Genomic DNA, 22,942 nt, shown 5'->3' on the forward strand with positions numbered 1-22,942 from the left:
TCAGCTTTCAGCGCTGTCACATTTTGAATGACAGTTACGCGGTCATGTAACACTTTACTCAAATGAAATTTTTATAATTTTTTTCCCCACAAATAGAGCTTTCTTTTGGTGGTATTTAAACACATCTGGGGTTTTTTTTGTTTTTTTTTTATTTTGCAAAAACATTCTCAAGATGTTGTGACTAATGTTTAAAGCAGAGGTTCGCACAAAAAAAGAACTTCCGCTTTTCGACCCCTCCCTCCGGTGTCACATTTGGCACCTTTCAGGGGGGAGGGGGTGCAGATACCTGTATAATACAGGTATTTGCACCCACTTCCGGGCATAGATATCCGCAGAATGTGAGGGTATCTACGCCACTTCCTGTCTCCCCCCCTGCTGTCTGCTGGGAAATGCACGGGTCCCAGAGACAGCACGGACCATCCTTATTGCACAGCCTGATTCCCTTACTGAAGATGGCGGTGGCAGCACCCGAGAGCAGAGCGACAGATCAGCTTTGGGTGCCGACATTGCGGGCACACTGGAAAAGTAAGTGTCCATATTTTAAAAATACTGCAGCTGCTGACTTTTAAAGTAAAACATTTCAGCGGAACTCCGCTTTAAATCCTTAATAGATATCCATTTGTGGGCGTAGTCCTTTTAACTCATGTTAACCATATTCTGTAAGGCCTCATGCACACGAGACGCAGTTAAACGCGTGTTCAGATGCAGTTGGACACTTTTTTCAACTGTCCCTGAACTCATTCAATGTTATCCTATGTGTCCATGCACACAGTCTCGTTTTTTGCCGTTTTTATGCAGTTGCGTTTAACCTTGTTTTTCCAGAAGCAAAAAAATGGGTTCAGACGCAAAAATTTCCACGTTTCAGACACAAAACGCGTCAAAACGCGGCACCCGCGTTTATATGCGTTTTTAAAGGAACCCAATTTTTGGACCTGAAAACTCAGAAATATGATCTGAGAATGACATTTTGTGAGCCGACTTTGGGGGCCCATATCTTGGGGCCAATTATTGCCAGGAATCCTAAATTCGGTATGCAGACACTGTGTATCTAGCACGACAACATATCCAAATTTGGGTTTCCTATCACCAAGTGACCCCGAGATAGGGGGCCCCAAATTCGGGTCGCAAAATGTCATGCACTTTTCTGCATCAGAGAATGACATTTTGCGACCCAATTTGGGGGCCCATATCTTGGCGCCAATTATTGCCAGGAACCCCACATTTGGTATGCAGACACAGAGGAACGAACACTACAACATATCCAAATTTGAGGATCCTATCATCAAGTGACCCCGAGATAGGGGGCCCCAAAGTCGGGTCGCAAAATGTCATGCACTTTTCTGCATCAGAGATACATGGCCTCAAAGTCAACTGTGACCATCTGCGGCAATGTAATTTGGTCATTAGGGTTGGGTGTTATGGTAAGTGGTTATCCGTTAGGGTTATTGTTTAGGATTAAGGGTTGGATTAGGGTTAGGGTTGTTTAGGGTTAGGGTTAGTGTAAGGGATAGGGTTAGCTGTTAGGGGTTAGGGTTAGGATGAATGGTTAGGGTTAGGATTCTGGATCAAATGTGACAATGGACATCCGGCTAAAATTAAAAAGCTTGTCGGGGTAGGTACGCAGGGTTGGTATGCAGCTGCACATACATGTTTGTGAAATATCCAATGGACATTCGCTGTCCCATCAACGGATGGGTCCAATATCGACGAGTTCTGACTCTGGACCTCTCACGAAATTTGCGACGACGTTGCTGTCTCATCAAGAGCAACATCAGGAGCATTTCCTGACATATATTCAATATGGGATCCATTTCAAAATATATACCACAGAAAGAGAGGCAAATGCAAGTGTACAACTGCTCTCTATGCTGCTGCTGCTCACTCTGATCAAAATAGCAGAAATAGTTAAAAAAAACATGCTTTGAGAGCTTGGGGAGGGTCTACATGATGTTATCTTTCTAAACGCTTATAAACGCAAACGCGGCTAAATGCGTCATGCAAACACGGCAAAACGCACGTTTCAACTTTTTTTGAGCAGAGTTTTCACCTGCGTCTCGTGTGCATGAGGCCTTAGTGTCTCAAATTAACATTTTTTGTTGTTGCTTTCCTTGCTCTTTTCCAAGTCCTGTTTTGTTGACCAATAAAATTCGTAGCAAATTTTTATGTTTTGTGTTTTTTGCTACTTTTCATGCAACACATTTCCCAGCTGCAGTTTAACTAGGCTAATTGGCATGGCAAATCCCAAAAATGTGTGATTTGTCTAAGTTACTTTCCTGGTGCCTTAATGGTAGCATATGCATGGAATGTGTCTATGCTGCCATGGATAGGCACCATGAAAGAAATTACAGAGGTAAGTATTACATTTTCCATTTTGGCGCAGTGGTTCTCAGCCTCAGTTCTCAAATACCCCCGACAGGACATGTTTTGGAAATTTTATCTTGGCTAAAATAGCTGTCCAAAATACCAAGCAATTGACTGATTTAAAGCACCTGTGCAAGATGAGGGAAAACCTGCAAACATTGCCTGTTGGGGGTACTCGAGGACAAGGTTGAGAAGCACTAATTTGGAGCACTGAGCTAAAATCTAAAATAATAATAATTTGGGGTGTACAGAGCAAAATGCTACAGTGCAATTTACCTAATGGGGAAACTATTTATATTGACTTGTGTCCCCCCAAGGAAAGACATTGGTAGGGTTTTACCCTCACTTCTTGTTTGGCTATGTGACAGGGAGTGAATAAATTTGAAGGAGAAACATTTGGGAGGTGTCTTCACCCTATCAGGGGTGCAGACATCCCCAAAAACTGACAAGACTTCTAATGCTTCTGTACTCTATCCCCAAGCAAAAATAAGAGGATTGGGGACACAGTAGATCCCTCTCCAGCCAAAATTCTTACTGCCTCTTGAGGGCTATACACGCCGACATCCACAGCGATTCCAACACCCCTCGAGCAGCATATACCTAGTGCATGCCGTCGAGGTGTAAGAAATCCTGGGGCACCATCCAGAATACTCTGACACACTATCTCCTCCGTACGAGGGAACAGTGCAGCATGTCTCAAGATGGCGCTGTGGGGAGGAACTTCTCCCCTACCCCGACTTCACCATCAACGCCAGCTCCTTCTCCAAACCCCAACAGTGAGTATTCCACTGCTCTCTTTAAAGCAGACCTTGAAGCAAGTCTGGAAGTTATGTATGCTAGACTGGCCACTAAGTTTCAAACAGAACTTCATAAGACCTCACACACGCTGTCCCAAGAGATTGCGGCCTTGGGCACGAGGACAGAAAGACTTGAAACTAAACATGACAAACTGATCCTAGCATATAATGACCTCAGTAGAGAACATGAATTATTAGCATCGGCCTTCTCCATTATTCAAGCGCAAGTCAAGGACCTCGACAATAGGAATAGGCGTAATAACTTACATCCGCGAGGGATCCCTGAATCGGTGACAGAATTAATCCCCACAGTGATTCGGCTATTCAAGTCCCTTCTCCCGGATTATGATTTGGCAGCTTTTAAATACGATCGCATCCACACAGCTTTACGACCCAAGCCGCCCGATGACAAACCCCTCAGGGACGTGATCCTCTGTATGAAAGATTTCCTAACTAAAGAGGAGATTCTGAGGACAGCCCGGAACAAGCAGAGGATCACCCTGGATGATCATTCCACCCAAATTTGCCCTGACATCTCTCCGGCCACCCTAGACAGGAGAAGGGGATTGAAGGAGATAACCACCTCTCCAAGCAGCCCATATCCATTATAGAAGGTGTTTCCCCTTTAAGTTGCTGGTGCCTCATAATGGCACCACATATTCCGCCTCATCCCTACCAGAAGGCCAGGAGATGCTTGTGAAGCTGGGCCTCCTTGATGCTGCAGTGATTTGCCGACCACCTTCCACCCCAAAACCGGCACCAATTTGGCAGACTCCGCCACCTAGAAGAGACAGAAGAAGCATGCACTACGAGATTGGAGACTGAAACGACGAACATCTTCGCTGATGGATATATTGATCGATATATTGCTGTTGTTATTGCACATTTCCACGGCCATAGAACTTATCTCGCAACCCATTTTTTTGGGCCTCGGTCCCTCGGAGCCGTGACATGTCCCCCCCACCCAGCAGAAGCTTTAATCACACCCTTTGGGGCTCTATTTCCAATTGTTCTTTTTTGGATTTGCTCTTTCTTGTTGTTTTGTTGTTTTGATGGTCCTTTTTTTTGCTAGCCCTATGCATCCGACCTCTTGCAACACCAAACATTGGTGTTTGCAAGCTTGCTAGGTACGAGACTAGGTTGTCTCGCTAAGTAGACGGTTCGTTTACCAGGTTTTTTTTTTCTCTTCTGTTGCCTGATCCAGTTCCTCAATCTGTGTTCATGACTTTCACAATGCCAACATACATTTTTCTTTTTTCGGTTGCATTTTTATTTTTCCTTTTTCTTCTAGGTCGGTCAGTTTACAGTCTGTACAATATTGTCTCACAGGCAATTTATGACTTCATTAGTACCAATTATGTGCATGATACAGCTTATCACCCTTGTATGCTTAGTCTTATTATCGCTATACAAAGGACATTGGTGGTCTCCCTGGTTGGTTCGGAACTAGGCGAAATTCACACTCTCCCCACCCTTCCTCTAATTTTATACGGGATTGCTCCCCAGCTGATAGCCCTACATTGCTATTGCTATGGCAATTACTTACATCTCATACAATGTTAAGGGGTTTAACTCCCCCCAATAAGAGACGCAAAGCTTTTGTGTTTTGCAAACAACTGGGAGCCAAAATTCTCCTGATTCAGGAAACCCATTTCTCTCAAAATTCACACCCTACATTTTTACACGGGAATTTCCCCCAGGCTTTTTGCTCACTCCATTCCACCAAAAGCAGGGGCACCGCCATACTCCTGCACAACTCCTTCCCTATGGAAGTAAGACAAATATATAAGGACAAGGAAAGCAGGTTTGTCATTATTAAAGGTGTTATACACAATAGAAAATTACCATTGCTAGAATCTATACCCCAAACGATAGCCCTGCTTCGTTCTTTAAATCATTTTTTTGATAGACTAGTCAATTTTCAATCACCCCACATGATCATAGGTGGAGATTTTAATATGGTGGCCAACGCTACACTCGATAGGTCCTCTCTGGCAGCTTCAACTAAAGCCTTCCCTAGGTCTCTCACCAGCGGTCTCCTTGAGTACCAGCTGGGGGGTACCTGGAGAACGCATAACATGGGGATTAGGGAATTTACCTTCTACTCCCATCCCCAAAATAGCTACACCATATTGGACTATATATACACCTCCCTGATAATTTTAGCCAATTCCACGAAAGCAACAATCCATCCCTGTGTATGGTCAGACCACCATGCTGCCTCCTTTATGACAGAATTTATTAAACTTGCCCCCACACCCTGAATGCTTAATGAAGCAATACTCTTAGATTTAGCTGTAGAATCAGAGCTAGCAAAGGCCTTAGAGGAATATTTTCATCTAAACGATCTCCCAGAAACCCTCCCCAGTCTGGACTGCTCACAAGGTTGTTCTAAGGGCACACTTATTGGCATTGCCTCGGCTTGCAACAAGCTTAACAGATAAAAAATATTAGACCTCACGCGAGAACTAGACCGCCTATATAAAAATATAGACTCATTGTTATCGGAGTCCACCAGAAATTCTATTAAGCAAAAAGCTTAGAATTAGACACCCTCTTATCCACTAAAGTAGAAAAAGCCCTCAGATAGTCTAAGGCCAAATTCTTACTGCACAGCAATACTTCCTCAACTCTATTTGCAAGAAAGTTGAACCAGTCTAATCGCCCCCCTCATGTTTACAAATTAACTACTGAGACGGGCCTCACCACCTCACACCCAAAAGAGGTTCTAAAGATTTTTGAACACTTTTACTCAACCTTACTAGCCCCAGGGCAGTCAATACCTACTTCAGATGATGAATCCAGGTTCCAGGATATTCCCTTACCCAGCCTCTCTCCCCTACAGCTTGAGAAACTCAATGCCCTCATTACAATTTTGGAAGTCTTGAATGTAATTAAAGCCCTAAAAGCAGGTTCAGCCCCAGGACCAGATGGCTTCACGGCTATATATTATAAGAAATTTTCTGCTTCCTTATCCACTAGATTGATTCAACTTTTCAACTGGGTGTTGCAGGGTGGTAGCTTTCCCGAGGAGATGCTGCTAGCCAATATGTCCCTAATACCAAAACCCAACAAAAACCATACACTTCCTCAGAATTATAGGCCAATTTCTGTTATAAATAATGATTTGAAAATATTTAGTAGAATTCTAGCAGACAGACGAGCAGGAATAATTCTTTCTCTGATATCTCCCTTTCAATCTGGCTTTATTCCCCATAGATTTATCACAGATAACATACGCTTAGCGGTAGACGTTATCCAATACACCAACTTATCCGCTAAGAAACTCCTCCTGCTCAGCCTAGATATACAAAAGGCCTTCAACAGCATCTCCTGGAGCTATATTTCCTCTCTCCTGCGACCCATGGGATTCCAAGGGGAATTTTGGCAAGCTTTCCAGGCCCTGTATCAAAACCCGAGAACACAAATTAGGATCCCTGGTTGTAACTCCGATTTCTTTAGGCTAGGAAGGGGTACTAGACAGGGCTGTCCACTCTCCCCTTTGATTTTCGCCTTCACATTAGAACCCCTAGCCATCGCTATACTAAATAATCCAAATATATCCGGCTACTCCAAAGGTCACTCAACCTACAAATTCTGCATGTATCCTGACAATGTCCTAATGTTCCTTTCTAGCCACTTTGCTAAACTTTTTAGAGCCAATTATCCCCCGACGATAACAAAACTGAAGAAAACTCTTAAACTCTGGTCCCCATTCCACATTCCTTTCATAGGCAGGGTCACCGCCACCAAAATGACAATCCTTCCCAGGTTATTGTACCTGTTCCGTTCCCTTCCAATCAGACTCGCTAAATCCTACCTACCTAACATACAAGCCCACTTTAACAGATATATCTGGCAGGACAAGTCCTTGAGATTTGCAAAATAGGTACCGCTCATCAAAGAGAGGGGGTTTAGGAGTCCCACAGATATGGCTCTACTATTTAGCCAGTAGATATACAGAACAAGCCCAGTGGAACATTAGGAACTCCAGAGTCCCCGGGTCGGATTCGAGAGTGATTTTATCGCTCCCCTGTACCTCCCTGGGCTTATGTGATCCTCTAACTCATCTTACCCAGAAATCTCCCTCAAAAATCAGGTTGTCTCAGTGGGCCAGAAACTGTGGAATCAATATCAGAATAAATACAGCCTTATTTCCCAACTCCTTTTGGTGACTCCAGATTCCCCCCAGCATATAATCACCTGGAAACCTTCCATGTCTGGACTGACTGTAACCTGACCGCACTAGAGGATTTTCTGGTGGGATTGAAATTTTCCACTTTCCCAGACTTGCAGCATCGACACCATATATCGGATAGGGAATATTATCAATTTTATCTTTTTTCAACAACATTATCCCGGCCCTCTATCAGAGTCCAGAATTTTTTGAGGACCTATGTCACAGCTCCCCTCCTCAAAAAGGCCTCATCTCAGCAGTCTATAAGATCTGAGAATTAATTGATGAGAAATCCTCACTGAACTACAGATCGCAATGGGAACGGGAACTGGGTCTGGGGGAGGAGGACTTGGACTGGGAGAGGGGCTGGCAGGACATGTGCAAATGCATGAAATCTTTAACCATTAGAGAGACTGCTATTAAATTGAGGACACGTTGGTATTACACCCCCGTACGCCTCAACAACATTTTTCCACAAACCTCCCCTAGGTGCTTTAGGGGCTGCACCCATTTAGGCACATATCTGCACATATTTTGGGACTGTGAAAATCTGCAACCCGTTGGAAGGAGGTGCTTGAAATGATTGACAAGATAGCAGGTAGACCCATGATCTTAACTTATCGGCATTGCCTCCTATTTCAGGTCCTTGCTGACACCCCCAGACCTGTGATGAGATTAATACATTCAATCTGTATCACCATGCATTGGAATGTTGCGCTACATTGGAAGTCATCCTTGATCCCTTTCACACAGGTTGTGTCATGCATTGACCATATAATGATCGCAGAAATTTTTTTCCATACATGATTCCAGCCCTGCATTTGACACAAAATGGAACCCTTGGTTCTTGTTCAGACTTCAAGTCTGACCGTATTTTGTTTTGTTCTTTTGACGTTTCATCTTTTTCTGTTTCACTTTTATTTTATATTGTCAATCTAGACATTACCTTTACAGATGGTGATACCTCTGACAAGTTTATAAATCATTTATATGCTACTTGATGTTATATAGAAGGATGTTGTTTCCTTATTTTTATGTTAATTTCATTAACCTCAATAAAGCTCTTTGAAAACAAAAATAAGAGGATTTAATTTAGTTTAACTTTGTAAAGACATATTCCTAAGTACAACTGTGATGTATGTTAATGGCCAATTTAGACCTTGTTTAATAGAAAACACCAATTGCCTTTCACTAGAAACATTTGTTAGTCCAGTCCTGGAAATCTGCATTTGCTTTACTATTAATTTTCATAAAATTTGGGTTTCTGCAGCTAGATGTGCCACTCCTATGTGTGCACAGGTATGCGCATATGTGGTTCTCGGAAAGCGGTGGCTAGAATGACATCACGCCCCTACAGGAAGTTGCTTGTACTTCTGCTAAGTTCTATGAGGAAGAAATGATCCTTATGTGCAAATTAGGAAAAAATAAAAAAATTATCATGGGATGGTGTCTGTGTGAGTGCCAAACACGCATTCATGCATATTAGGGCCAATTTGGATAGGATCTGATTTACAGCATGGTTTTAGATTGTGGGAGGAAACTGGAGTACCCGGTGGAAATCCCCGCAGGCACAGGGAGAAAATGCAAACAGACAGATGCTATCACGGGCAGGATTCGAACCAGTGACCCTTTTTCCTGCTAGGTGAAAGTGATAACCACTACACCATGGTGCTACACAAATATGTAATTATAGCTGTAGGTTCTTGTGTCCACTTGTGAAAATACAAGAGGGTCATGGCACATCTACATTCCAAATTTGGCACTTAAGTTAGTCATGCACTATGCAATCTGATTGTCCAATCTCTGTACAACTGAATATTTCTGCAAAATAGGTAATAAGAATACGCACTAGAACTATTAATTCACATTTTTGGAACTCAAACAGGCTCTTGCCTAATCTAATTTTTCAACTTTTTTTTTAAGATTGCAGTGTATGGTCACCTTTAAAGATCAATATACATTTTCTGGGTTTAGAAACACTTCTTTGAAATTTTTTTTTTTTCTGTTTTTACACAAATATTTCAATACATTACAAAGATATATTAGAAGTCACAGGATTGAGATTAGCATCAAAAGGGTTAATTAAGTAAGAACACCTACTAATTGCCTAACAAGATACATCCAATGAGATGGGCGTGAGCTGTTATCAATGAGAAAACAGCAGTAACCCTGGCACCAGTTGCCATTTTCATATTTATTAACGCGTGCGCATCTGAATGCGCCGTTTCGCGCACTCAATCAATGATTTGTCCGGTGCAACAATTAAGGTATGAACCGGCGCAATGCACCGTTCTTAGTAAATCAGCCCCACATCTCCCAACTGTCTCTGATGTTGGAGGGACTGTCCCACTTTTGGAACCATGTCCCCCGTCCGTCTTTCCTCCTCATGTGTCCCGCCTTTTGGTCTGATGTATAGACCTTTATAAATAAATGTGCTAGAAGTGTTGTATTGTAGCAAACCTTACTTATATCCAAACACTAAATTACTGCAAATGTTCATTTTAAATGCTGGCATTAAGAAAATAGAGTGGTGAAAATAATCACTTGTGGGTTAACCAATCATTTTTTGCATATGAATTCTTCATGGCATGGTGCATTGTAGGGGTGTATCGTTTCTCATCTCAGAAAGTTATGAGGTATGATAACCAGTGGCTCTTGTTCTGGGTGGATGTCATATGATGGCCTCCCAGAGCAACTGCTCTTGCACACCCCTGGGGGCACGCAGCATGGCGATCGTGGCTGCACAGTGGTGATAGAGCACGGCGCAACCCCAATATGTGTAAAGAGCTGCGGCTCTTTAACCATGCGATTTTCTGTGTCCAATCACAGCCAGTCACATCTAAACACTGAGATGTCGTTAATCGGCGCTTCTCACCTCACACTGACAGGAGCCGATCAGCGGCATCTCCTCACAGGGGACAGCTAGGAATATAATCAGGGCACTGATCATCAGTGGCCTGATTACAATTAAGTGCCCACCACTGCCAGAACTGTGTGCCCACCACTGCCAGCAATCAGTGCCAACCAGTGCTAGCAATCAGTAGCCATTAGTGATGCCAGTCAGTGCTGGCTATCAGTGCCGCCCATCAATGCCCATCAATGCTCATCACTGCTGCTCATCAATGCCACCCATTAATGCCCATCAGTGCCACCCATCTATGCTGCCAGTGCCACCTATTTGTGTGCACCAGTGCCACCTATCTGTGCCCAGTGCCACCCATCAGTGCTCATCAGTGCCACAAATCAGTGCCCATAAGTGTGGCATATTCGTGCCTCATCATCAGTGCCACCTAATCAGTGCCCAAAACTGCCGCCTCATCAGTGCCCATAAGTGCCACCTTATTAGTGCCCATCAGTGTAGCTTATCAGTGGCCATCAGTGCTGCTTCATCAGTGAAGGAGAAAAATTACTTATTTACAAAATTTACTGACAGAAACTAAGAAAAACTTGTTTTTTCAAAATTTTTGGTCTTTTTTTTTTTTAAGAAAAAATGAAAAACCCAGGAGTGATTAAATACCACCAAAAGAAATCTCTATTTGAGAGAAGAAGAAAATGATAACAATTTTACATTATTACAGTGTAGCATGACGAGCAATTGTCATTCAAAGTGTGAGAGCGCTGAAAGCTGATAAATGGCCTGGGCAGGAAGGGGGTGAAAGTGTCTTGTATTGAGGCGGTTAATCTATAGTCTCTCCTTATATACAGAAGATATGGTATTCATACCTTAGTAATTTCCTTCTCCACAGTGATTGTCAGGTTGCGGTTTGCTATCTCCAGCTTCTCAAAGCGGTCAACCGGGAAGGTGGTATCTGGGAGGTTGATGGTGCAGTAACAGACTCCATTCTCATCCAGGAATCCAGATCCAGATTCAGAGATCAAACTCTGCGTCTTGTAAAAGACAAACATACACATTACTAATCCATACATTGCTCTGACAGATAAACACAAAAAGTAATAAAATAGAAATATTAGAACCCCTTCTAATGATTCTATCTCAACTAACTACAACAATATGTTAAATACACTGGTATTGCCTTTTAGTTGACACCAGATGCTTTGTCATGTATTTCCAGTGTAGGCAAAATGCATAGAGGTGAGAGAATAAATGGTTTGCAGTAGAACATGTTTCATCTAAATGTAAAGGTGAAATCCAGGGAAATTACAAAATTTGCTCTTCCAGTGGGGCTCCCCTCACGCAAGGGTCACATACCAATTTTTGCCTAGAGTACCAGTAAAAAGCACATTTACCTTACTAATCCTCGATCCTACGGCTTCTCCTTCTATGCAACCGATCCCCCACAGCCTCTGCTCTTCAGCACTTTAGCTGGTTGGTCACAGCTGAGCCATCATCACATACAATGCAGGACCATCAGTCTGGCATTGTTAGCGATGCCGTGTACACACGAGCAGAATGTCCGACAGAAAAAGTCAGAAGGAAGCTTTTCATCGCCTATTCCTGCTGCTAACGGCAATAGTGTGCCTGAGCGCCGCTGTCTATGGCGCATGCGCCATAGACAGAGGTGACTGTCTTTTTGTGAATATCTCCTAAACCGTGTGTTTCTTGGACCTACAGGTAAGCCTTAATCTAGGCTTACCTGTAGGTCAAAGTGGTTTATAAGGGTTTACAACCACTTTAAATTCTCAGAAATGGATAAACAGTCATAACCTTTGCACTGAGGCAATTCCAAGTAAAAACTGTTGAAATCCTAATTATCATGGCACAGGATTATAAAGAAAAAATACCTGAAAACGTTACATAAGCTCTGATACAGAATGTATCCAACCAGCTGAACACTATAGCCAGAGAATTATTTCATTCATCTTGAAATACTTTCTAATCCTGTCAATATACAGGGATTTTTAATTGCAATAATTAGTGGATGAACATGATAGTGTAAATGAGCTTTAGGATTAGAAGTAAATCAAGCACAGAGGAATGGTAACATTTCAGATAAATTAAAGGTACATTTGCCTTCAAATTTTAATGTGCCTCTGAGAAACCTTTGTATTGAATTGTAGGAAGGCAAAAACCAAAAGCAATATATTGCATACATACTGCAATGAAAAATTCTGATATTGCCTTCCATAGCTGTGATAAAGATTCACAAATTGATGTAAGAGAAAAGCACAAATGCCCGTGTATGCCAACTCCTAAAATATATCTAAAGGCTTTTCTATGACAGCCCCATAAATTGAAAACAGATCTCTTGAGGCAATCAAATCTTCCTTCATTTTTGTCTCACATACTTCCCCTCACAGGCACTGCAGTCCAAGTGGCTTCAGCAGCATAGTCAGTTCTGCCAATGCAGTAGTGCTTGGTGTGGCCAGCTGCTGATTGACAAGCTATAGGCTTGCCCTCTGCCCAATCTTCTTATCTCACTGTGGTGGAAGCAGCCACAGCCTACATAAAGGACAAGACCTGTAAATGCTAATAATCTTTAGGAGAGAAAAAGCAGGTCTTTTGCCTTGCCAGATAGAGCAGTGCTGTGTTTCAGAGCTGTTTAAATCACAGGACTGAGTGGACAGAAATACTAATCATTTGACAGATAGAATTGCTCCCTTCTAAATATTTTATTTTTCCATTTAGCTGTTTGCCTGGAATTCAGATTTAAGTGTTACAGCACACAGTTTTTTTTTAAATGCAAGGCTACAGTCCTTAAATATATTTACTGAGAAAAAACTTAAGATGAAAATCAATGACATTGGCTGCACATTTTGCATAAGAACTATGGTTTGTGTTTCCTAAAGAATAAAGAAAATAATAGAATGCTTTTTCAAAAAAACTTTCCCTAAAATTATGGCAATGGTTAATATAGTTTAATCTCTGTTAGGACTCACCAAAGTGACAGCTTGAGCCCGCCAGATGGTGAGCAGAAGAATGAAGAAGGTGTACATGGTGCCTCTCTGGTCTTCTGTACTGATGAGCTTCTGCTGTCCCACTATATATACCTAAAAGGACATGTTTTCCGCCTACTTCCCACTGGTATTCATTAACAAAAGCAGGATGTGAAAAACTGTAAATGATAACGAAGTTATAAAAAAATTATCGATTTCGATGAGAAAATGAACAAATTGCAGGTTTATTGTCATCTACATATGACATTCTGATAACTGTGTAAAATACTGTCAAACCTTCAGAGATAAAGGAACATAATTATCTCTTTGTTAGATTTGCAAATTTACCTCCAGAAGAATCTTCTAGGACTCTCCTTATTTTGGTGGAATAGCAATTACTAAGTCCAGCTCCACCAGTCCGTTCCCCCCTAGCATATTAAGTTGCAGGTCTGAAGGCATCCCAATGGTCACCTAATGCCTACAGGCAATTTTAGTGGCTCTTTGGCTACCTTTAAAACATGAAATAAAGGTCTTGATTCTAAGAAAACCTTTATTGTTTACTTGCCCTACTGCCCATACCACCAAAGTTGTCTCGTGTGAAGCTTGTTCTAAGACTTTCTGTATTTGACACTGTTGGCAGTGTAGAATGTTGGTGTTCCCTGCTGTGCTATGTGGTTTCTTCTACCAGCCAATAAATTACTACAGGAAACATGGGCCAGCAGAAGGAACCAAACCACACAGCAGGGGACCAACTACTGCCCCAATACAAGTACTTATTTAATGTATACACATATGTATGACATGTACATGGATTTTATTGGGATTGATGTAACCTGCCTGTGTTACATCAGAGGGGTGCGGGGTCACCCATACGTCACAGGGAACCCCGGGTTTCCCCTTGCGTCAGAGGGGGGCGGGGTCAGGTGATGGGTGGCCCCGCCCTCCATATATAAGAAACGTCAGCCGCCGGAATGCCTGCAGTGTCTCCTTCACGGAGACAGAAGAAGGATGTATTTGCTGTGCTGGATGAGATGAGCCATCGCTGGAGAGATGACCGTCCGTCGCTGGATAGCAAGAGTGGATTACCGCCGCTGGAATCTTTTTTTTATTTTCTTATTTTTAATAAAGGAATTTTTCAAAAGTGTGTTTGTTTTATTTAACCATTTTTTACACTTTCTTTGTGAAATGGTAGGGGTACTTTTGTACCCCCTTACCATTTCAAACAGGGGGGGCCGGGATCTGGGGGTCCCCTTGTTAAAGGGGGCTTCCAGATTCTGATAAGCCCCCCGCCCGCAGACCTCCACAACCCCTGGCCAGGGTTGTGGGGATGAGGCCCTTGTCCTCATCAACATGGGGACAAGGTGCTTTGAGGGGTCACAGACCCCCAAAGCATCCTCCCAATGTCGAGGGCATGTGGCCTGGTACGGTTCAGGAGGGAGGGGGGGCCGCTCTCTCGTCCCCCCCTCTTTTCCTGCGGCCTGCCAGGTTGCGTGCTCGGATAAAGGGTCTGGTATGGATTTTTAGGGGGAACCCCACGTCAATTTTTTTTAAATTTGACGCGGGGTTCCCCTTAATATCCATACCAGACCTGAAGGGTCTGGTTATGGATATTTAGGGGGAACCCCACGTCAAATTTTTTCTTAAATTTGAGGCAGGGTTCCCCTTAATATCCATACCAGACCTGAAGGGCCTGGTAATTGAATTTGGGGGACCCCCACACTTTTTTATTTATTTATTTATTTTTTTATCAATGACTTTCAATGAGTGTTCTCTGTATTACGGAGCCGACAATTCATAATAGCTGCGAGTGATTTTAAAGGACTTTTTTTCCTGCATAAATTACACTTTGTGCAGGGACAGTTCTAAGCACGGGAAACATGCGCCCCTTCACAGGCATACTATAGACAACCCCCCCCTACGAAATTTAAAGGAATATTACACTTTTATTGTTTCACTTTAATCATTATTAAAATCACTGCTACCGAAAAAACGGCCGTTTTTAAAACTTTTTTTTGCATTGATACATGTCCCCTGGGGCAGGACCCGGGTCCCCAAACACTTTTTAGGACAGTAACTTGCAAATTAGCCTTTAAAATTAGCACTTTAGATTTTGAACGTTGGAGTCCCATAGACTTTAATAGGGTTCTAAAGTATGCTATATTCTAGCTCCGTCGAATCTTCTTTATACATTCGACAGACACCATAAGCCTTCAAAGACAGATTCGACCGTAATTCATGTGGATTTTCGGACGAATGCAATTTTTGAACGAAAAACGAAATAAATAAAAACGAATTTCGGGAGTAATTAAATAAATTAAGTTTTCGGACGAAAACGAAATTCCGAAACGAAATATTTTACTCTGCACATGTCTACTTATTACTGCAATTTTTTTTTTTTATTGTATCATTTTTATTGTTTTTAGAATGTTCTTTTTCCAGGGATGTAGATTATTATTATTATTATTATACAGGATTTATATAGCGCCAACAATTTACACAGCGCTTTCCAATATAAATGGAGACAATACCGTTACAATAAAATAAAATACAAGAGGATTAAGAGGGCCCTGCTTAGAAGAACTTACAATCTAATAGGGTGGGGCAGGTAGTACACAATGTTATAATTTTAGGGAAGCCTACCATATCTCCAACTAATCTCCTACCACTTCTATCAGCTCATTCCCCAAAGAGATACGTTTTCAGGGATCGCCTGAATGTAGCAAGAATAGGGGATAGCTGGACCAGTGGAGGTAGCAAGTTCCAGAGGATGGGAGAGGCTCTGGAGAAATTCTGGAGACGAGCATGGGAGGAGGAGACGAGAGAGCTTGAGAGTAGGAGGTCACGATTTGGGTGATATTTGGAGACAAGATTGGTTATGTAGCTTTGTGAATGGCTTTGTAGAGTTGCGAATGGCTTTGTATGTTGTGGTTAGTATTTTGAATTTAAATCGCTGGGTGATTGGGAGCCAGTGTAGGGATTGGAGGAGAGGGTTGGCAGACACTGAGCGGTTGGTAAGGTGGATAAGTCTGGCAGCAGCATTCATGATAGACTGAAGAGGGGATAGCCTATGGAGAGGCAGGCCAATGAGAAGGGAGTTGCAATAGTCAAGGTGAGAGATAACAAGGTAGTGAATGAGGAGCTTGGTGGTTTAATTTGTTAAAAGGGGGTGAATTCCATAGATAGGGGGCATCAGGGGTGTTCAAACTCCCCCCCCCCCCCAAAGCATCCTTGCAACATGCCCAGAAAGTGTCCCTGCTGTTTAGCCTCAGCTTTAGCTCAATAGAAGCAAACAGAGTTTTGGAGTGCAGTGGCCAGCCCCCTTCTATTGTGCCCCATCCCCTCAGTTTAATAAGGGGTCCCCCTGAAAAGCATGAAATTACTGCAAGGTCTAAGATGCAGGCAATTGACAGTGCACTGTTAAGGGACTCCTAGACACCTCTTTGAGGTATCATATGACACAGTCTAAAGGAGACTGGGGATGCAGAAGTTTTCCTGCTTCTGTGCCGTGTTGATTTTGAGGTCTGGTAAGTGGGGAGGCATTAATTGTCTATTGTGAGAGGAAGGAAGTGAGAATACCAGCCTGGAGGAGTTTCTTTTGGTGGGGGGTTAAAGAAAGGGGGGTGGGTTTGCTTTTGGAGAAGGGGAGATATTTTTGTAGAGAAGTTTACAGAATGTGATTAATGGCAGAGACTTGCTTCTGGATTCTAGGAATCTTTGCTGGGGGAGAGGGTGTTGACTGAGGGAGATATTTTTGCTTTGTGGGGTTTAGTGACGGGGGGTTTAAATGTTTGGGGGGGATATTTGAGGGAGGGAGATATTTTACAGTGGGAATCTTTGCTTGGGGAAGGAGGGTTCTTAGGAGGGATTTTTTTTCCTTTAAAATAGATGTTTTTTTTAAATTATACTTACCTAGGTGGATGGAGCATCGAACCAATCTTGCATCTGTCCTCAGCTGCTTCTAATGCCGCATACACACGATCAGACTATCCGGCGGACTTAGTCTGGCAGACAAACCACTGGACTGTCCGCCGGACTTTCTGAACGAGCGGACCTGCCCACACATTCTGCCGGACTATCTGCCATAATTTTGAAATTAATGGACTTGCCCACACATGGAGGAAAGTCCGTTCATTTTGAACGCGGCTCCAGGTAGCCGGGACTAGCGAAGGAAGTCAATGTCACCTCCTTCGGCGGCGAGAAAGACACATCACTGGCCCCCGTCACCTGGTATGGACTTAAAGTGGAAGCCCTACGCTGAAAAAAAACGGCGTGGGGGTCCCCCCAGGTCCCTTATCCGAGCACGCTACCCAGCCAGTCAGGAAAGGGGATGGGGACGAGCGAGCACCCCCTCCTGAGCCATACCAGGCCGCGTGCCCTCAACATCTCAACATGGGGGGGTTCTTTGGGGAAGGGGGCCGCGCCGCCCCCAACCCCAAAGCACCTTGTCCCTATGTTAATGAGGACACGGGCCTCTTCCCGACAACCCTGGCCGTTGGTTGTGGGGGTCTGCGGGCGGGGGGGCTTATCGGAACCCGGGAGCCCTCTTTAATAAGGGGGACCCCGGCTACTGGCCCCCCACCCTATGTGAATGAGTATGGGGTAAAATGTACCCCTACTCATTCACCTGTGAAAAAATTTAAATAAAACACAATACACAAGGGTTAAAAATAATTTATTGCACAGCTCCGGGGGTCTTCTTCCATCTTAGGGGGTCTTCTCGCCGGACTCCTCCGTTATCTTCTGTTAGCTCTTTTCACTTTGGGGGAAGCTATTGCTGGGGGTCTTTCGCCAAGTGGGGGATTTCAATAAGTGGAAGCACTTCTGACTCTGCACTTCAGCGAATGCACAAAGCAAAGGTACACAAGAAAATACTTTGAAAAACGCTGCAAAGACACCAGGTGACCTTGTTTAACACTTTAGCACTTTCTCCTCATAACATGCATTCTCTACCACTCCTTCTGACAGCTCTGTCCTCTATACTAAAATTATCTCAACTCCACCCCACTTCTCCCCCCCACAGCATATATATATCACCCTCACTCCTGTCCTCTCCTTATTACTACACCCACCAACTCCTGCTAATTCTAAATCCACACACACTAAAAGTCTCCAAGACCCTGGGGCATGTCCCTTCATATAAATCACACTCCCATATTGCCTCCCTCACCCTCCTGCTTCTTCTAAACTCTGGAGATATATCCCCAAACCCTGGACCTCCATCATTAAACTGTACCCATCACCCTGCACCCTCTGGAAGCAGCCGCAATCAACACAATTTAATTCCGATTTCTATTCTTCCCAAGTCCAGACTCCCTTTCTCTTGTGCCCTTTGGAACTCCCGCTCTGTCTGCAACAAACTCACCTCTCTACATGACATCTTTATCGCCAACTCATTTAACCTACTCGCCATCACCGAAACCTGGCTCCACGAATCAGACACTGCATCTTCTGCGGCCCTATCCCATGGTGGTCTTCTTTGGACTCACTCCCCCAGATCCAATGGACATAAGGGAGGAGGTGTTGGAATCCTTCTAGCCCCACATAGCACCTTCCAGGTACTTCAGCCACCTCCCTCTCTGTCACTCTCCTCTTTCGAAGCACACTGCATTCGTCTCTTCACGCCAATTTCTTTAAGAATAGCCGTGATCTACAGGCCCCCTGGACCAGTATCAACTTTTCTTGATGACTTCTCTGCCTGGCTACCCTACTTTCTTTCTTCTGAAATCCCCACAATCATTCTCGGGGACTTCAACATCCCTATTAATACTAACACCTCTGCTCCTTCCAAACTTCTCAGCCTAACCTCCTCCTTTGACCTGAAACAGTGGATACATGATCCTACTCACTCCGAAGGCAATATCCTTGACCTCGTTTTCTCTCACCTTTGCACTCCATGCAACCTCTCTAACTATCCATTCCCTCTCTCTGATCACCACCTTATTAGTTTCACTCTCTCCCTCTCCTTCACCTCCTCTCCCTCCAACTGCATTAAAGTTACCCGCAGAAACCTACGTCATCTCAAGCCTTCTCTTCTCTACTCTGCTATTGACAACCTCTACGACAAAATCTCACCCCTATCCTGCACCAACCTAGCCACTTCTGTCTACAACACTTCACTTCTGGCCTCTCTGGACTCTCTGGCCCCCCTCACTACACACATAATCAAGCCCCGACCCCTTCAACCTTGGCAAACAGATGTCACTAGAAGTCTGAAAAAACGTAGTCGTGCTCATGAGCGCCTGTGGCGCAAGACCAAGTCTCAGAGAGATTTCAACCAATATAAATCTGCCCTCCAAAACTACAATTCTAGCCTCCTCTCTGCCAAGCAGAACTATTTTATCACTCTCATCAGCAACCTATCATCCCGTCCCCGTCAACTCTTCTCTACTTTCAACTCTCTACTTCGTCCTCCACCACCTCCACCCGCCAACTCACTCACTGCCCAGGAGATTGCTAATCACTTCAAACAGAAGATTGATACAATTCGTGCAGAGATCTCTACTGTTCTGATACCCTCCACGCTTTACACATCATGCCCACAGTCACAATCATTACTTCCCTCTTTCAACCCCACCACTATAGACGAAGTTGCTAAACTACTTGGTAATGTCCACCTTACCACCTGCCCACTGGATCCTGTTCCCTCGCAAATGCTGCGTTCACCCTCTGGCTCTATGCTACACTCTCTAACTCACATCTTCAATCTCTCCCTCTCTTCTGGCATCTTCCCCAACTCTCTAAAACATGCACTTGTCAAACCCATACTTAAAAAACCCTCACTGGACCCATCCAATCCTAACAACCTACGCCCCATCTCCTTGCTCCCCTTTTTATCCAAACTACTCGAACGTCTGGTCTACAACCGACTGAGTGACCACCTCGCTGATAATAGCCTTCTTGATCCCCTTCAGTCTGGATTTCGTCCTCAACACTCCACAGAAACTGCTCTCCTGAAACTAACAAACGATCTACTAACGGCCAAAACCAATCGACATTATTCTCTACTCCTCCTCCTGGATCTCTCTGCTGCCTTTGATACAGTTGACCACTCCCTCCTTCTCAAAAAACTCCACACCTTTGGTCTCCGTGACCGTACTCTACAATGGTTCTCTTCCTACTTATCCAACCGCACCTTTAGCGTTTCTTACAACTCTACTTCCTCCTCTCCTCTTCCTTTCTCTGTTGGGGTCCCCCAAGGTTCTGTCCTTGGACCGCTCCTATTTTCAATCTATACCTCCTCCCTGGGTCAACTGATAGCCTCCCACGGCTTCCAATACCACCTCTATGCTGACGACACCCAAATCTATCTCTCTACCCCTCAGCTCACTCCCTCTGTCTCCTCACGTATCACTAATTTACTATCAGATATATCAGTCTGGATGTCGCACCACTTCCTCAAAATCAATCTATCCAAAACCGAACTTATAATCCTTCCTCCCCCATATGCCCCTTCCCCTGATCTCACTGTCAAAATTGATGGCACAACCATAAGCCCATCCCCTCACGCCAAGATTCTAGGTGTAGTCTTGGACTCTGAACTCTCCTTCAAGCAACACATCCAATCACTGTCCAAATCTTGCCGCCTCAACCTCCGCAACATCTCCAAAATATGCCCCTTTCTAACCAATGAGACAACAAAGCTCTTAATTCACTCGCTGGTCATCTCTCGCCTTGACTACTGCAACTCCCTTCTCATTGGCTTACCTCTACATAGTCTATTACCTCTTCAATCCATTATGAATGCCGCTACCAGACTCATCCACCTTACCAATCGCTCGCCGTCTGCTACTCCTCTCTGTCAATCCCTCCACTGGCTTCCGCTCAGCGAAAGAATTAAATTCAAAATACTAACAATTACATACAAAGCCATCCACAACTCTGCCCCCAGCTACATTACTGGCTTAGTCTCTAAATACCAACCTACTCGTCCTCTTCGTTCCTCTCAAGACCTCCTGCTCTCTAGCTCCCTCATCACCTCCTCCCATACTCGCCTCCAGGACTTTTCCAAAGCCTCCCCAATCCTATGGAATGCCCTACCCCAATCTGTCCGCTTATCTCCCACTTTATTAGCTTTTAGACGATCCCTGAAAACACTTCTCTTCAGAGAAGCCTACCCCTCCCACACCTAACTGTATTTTCATTTTCTCCATCAGCTCATCCCCCCACAGTTAAAACCTTTTGTTTCAACTTGACCCTCCCTTCTAGATTGTAAGCTCTAACGAGCAGGGCCCTCTGATCCCTCCTGTATCGATTTGTATTGTAAGTGTACTGTTTGCCCTCATATTGTAAAGCGCTGCGCAAACTGTTGGCGCTATATAAATCCTGAATAATAATAATAATAATAATCTTGGGGGGTCTTCTCGCCGGACTCCTCCGTTATCTTCTGTTAGCTCTTTTACTAGCGGAGGAGCGGCTTTCTTCTTCGTCGCTGCCCTCTTCTTCCGACTTCGGGGGTCTTGTCCCCCTCTTTGGTTCTTCTTGCCGGGCCTCCGCGCTTTCTTCCAGCTCTTTTACAAGGGGTGGCCCGGTCTTCTATCGCCGCCGCCATCGCCACCGCCTTCTGTTCTTCTCTTCTTCTTCCTTGAGGTGTTGACTCGTCGCTGTCTCTGTCCGCAATGACTGGGACGCGGCGTGCGGCAACTTATATAGGGACATCTCCGGGTGATGTCCCTGCCAATTATGATGTCACAGTCCCAGAGGATGCTGGGACTGTGACATCATAATGGGCGGGGACATCACCCGGCGATGTCCCTATGTAAGTCGCCGCACGCCACGTCCCTGTCATTGTGGCCAGAGATAGCGATGAGGCAACATCTCAAGAAGAGAAGAAGAGAAGAACAGAAGAAGAGAACAGAAGAACAGAAGGCAGCGAAGACAGCGGCGACAGAAGACTGGGCCACCGCCAGTAAAAGCGTTGGAAGAAGGATCGGAGGTCCGGCAAGAAGAACCGAAAAGGGGAACAAGACCCCCGAAGTCAGAAGAAGACCCCCGGGCGGTCACGAAGAAGAAATCCGGGCTCCTCCGCTAGTAAAAGAGCTAGGAGAAAATAGCGGAGGAGTCCGACGAGAAGAACCCCCAAGACGGAAGGAGACCCCCGGAGCTGTGCAATAAACTATTTTTAACCCTTGTGTGTTGTGTTTTATTTACATTTTTTCACAGGTGAATGGGTAAGGGTACATTATTAAATGGGGCCCCCGGATTCCGATAAGCCCCCCACCTGCAGACCCCTACAACCAATGGCCAGGGTTGTTGGGAAGAGGCCCTTGTCCTCATCAACATGGGGACAAGGTGCTTTGGGGTGGGGGGGCCGCGTGGCCCCCCTTCCTCAAAACACTCCCCCATGTTGAGGGCACGTGGCCTGGCACGGCTCAGGAGGGGGGGGGCGCTTGCTCATCCCCACCCCCTTTCCTGAACGGCCGGGTTGCGTGCTCGGATAAGGGTCTGATATGGACCTAGGGGGGACCCCCACGCCATTTTTTTCAGGGTAGGGCTTCCCCTTTAAGTCCATACAAGGTGACGGGGCCAGCAACGTGTCAATCTCGCTGCCGAAGGTAGCGACATTGACTTGCTTCGCTAGTTCCGGCTACTTTTCTCCGTGCGGGAAAAATCCATTCATTTCAAAAGTACGGCGGACCAGCACACACACGGCAGTATTGTTCACTGGACTGCGAATCCGGCAGACAAATTTTGATGCAAAACTACTTTCTAAGTCCGCCGGACTTTTGGCTAAATAAAAGTCCGCCAGAGCCCACACACGGGGGTATTGTCCAGC

At 44.5% G+C, this 22,942-nt stretch overlaps 1 pseudogene across 1 annotated transcript in view; it reads right to left on the reverse strand.

Annotated features, from left to right (window-relative positions):
* LOC143982474 (olfactomedin-4-like) overlaps positions 1-13,296 on the reverse strand; it is a 39,580-nt pseudogene extending 26,284 nt beyond the window's left edge. The window contains exons 1-2 of the transcript XR_013274465.1: positions 13,174-13,296; positions 11,059-11,223 (exon numbers count right to left, since the gene is read on the reverse strand). The product of XR_013274465.1 is annotated as an olfactomedin-4-like (transcript). The remainder of the gene's footprint in view (positions 1-11,058; positions 11,224-13,173) is intronic.
* Positions 13,297-22,942: the final 9,646 nt, after the last annotated feature.

Source organism: Lithobates pipiens, unplaced genomic scaffold, assembly GCF_037356315.1.
Source record: "Lithobates pipiens isolate NorthernLeopardFrog02 unplaced genomic scaffold, aLitPip1_a1.2 Scaffold_1, whole genome shotgun sequence".
NCBI classification, from domain to species: Eukaryota; Metazoa; Chordata; class Amphibia; order Anura; family Ranidae; genus Lithobates; species Lithobates pipiens.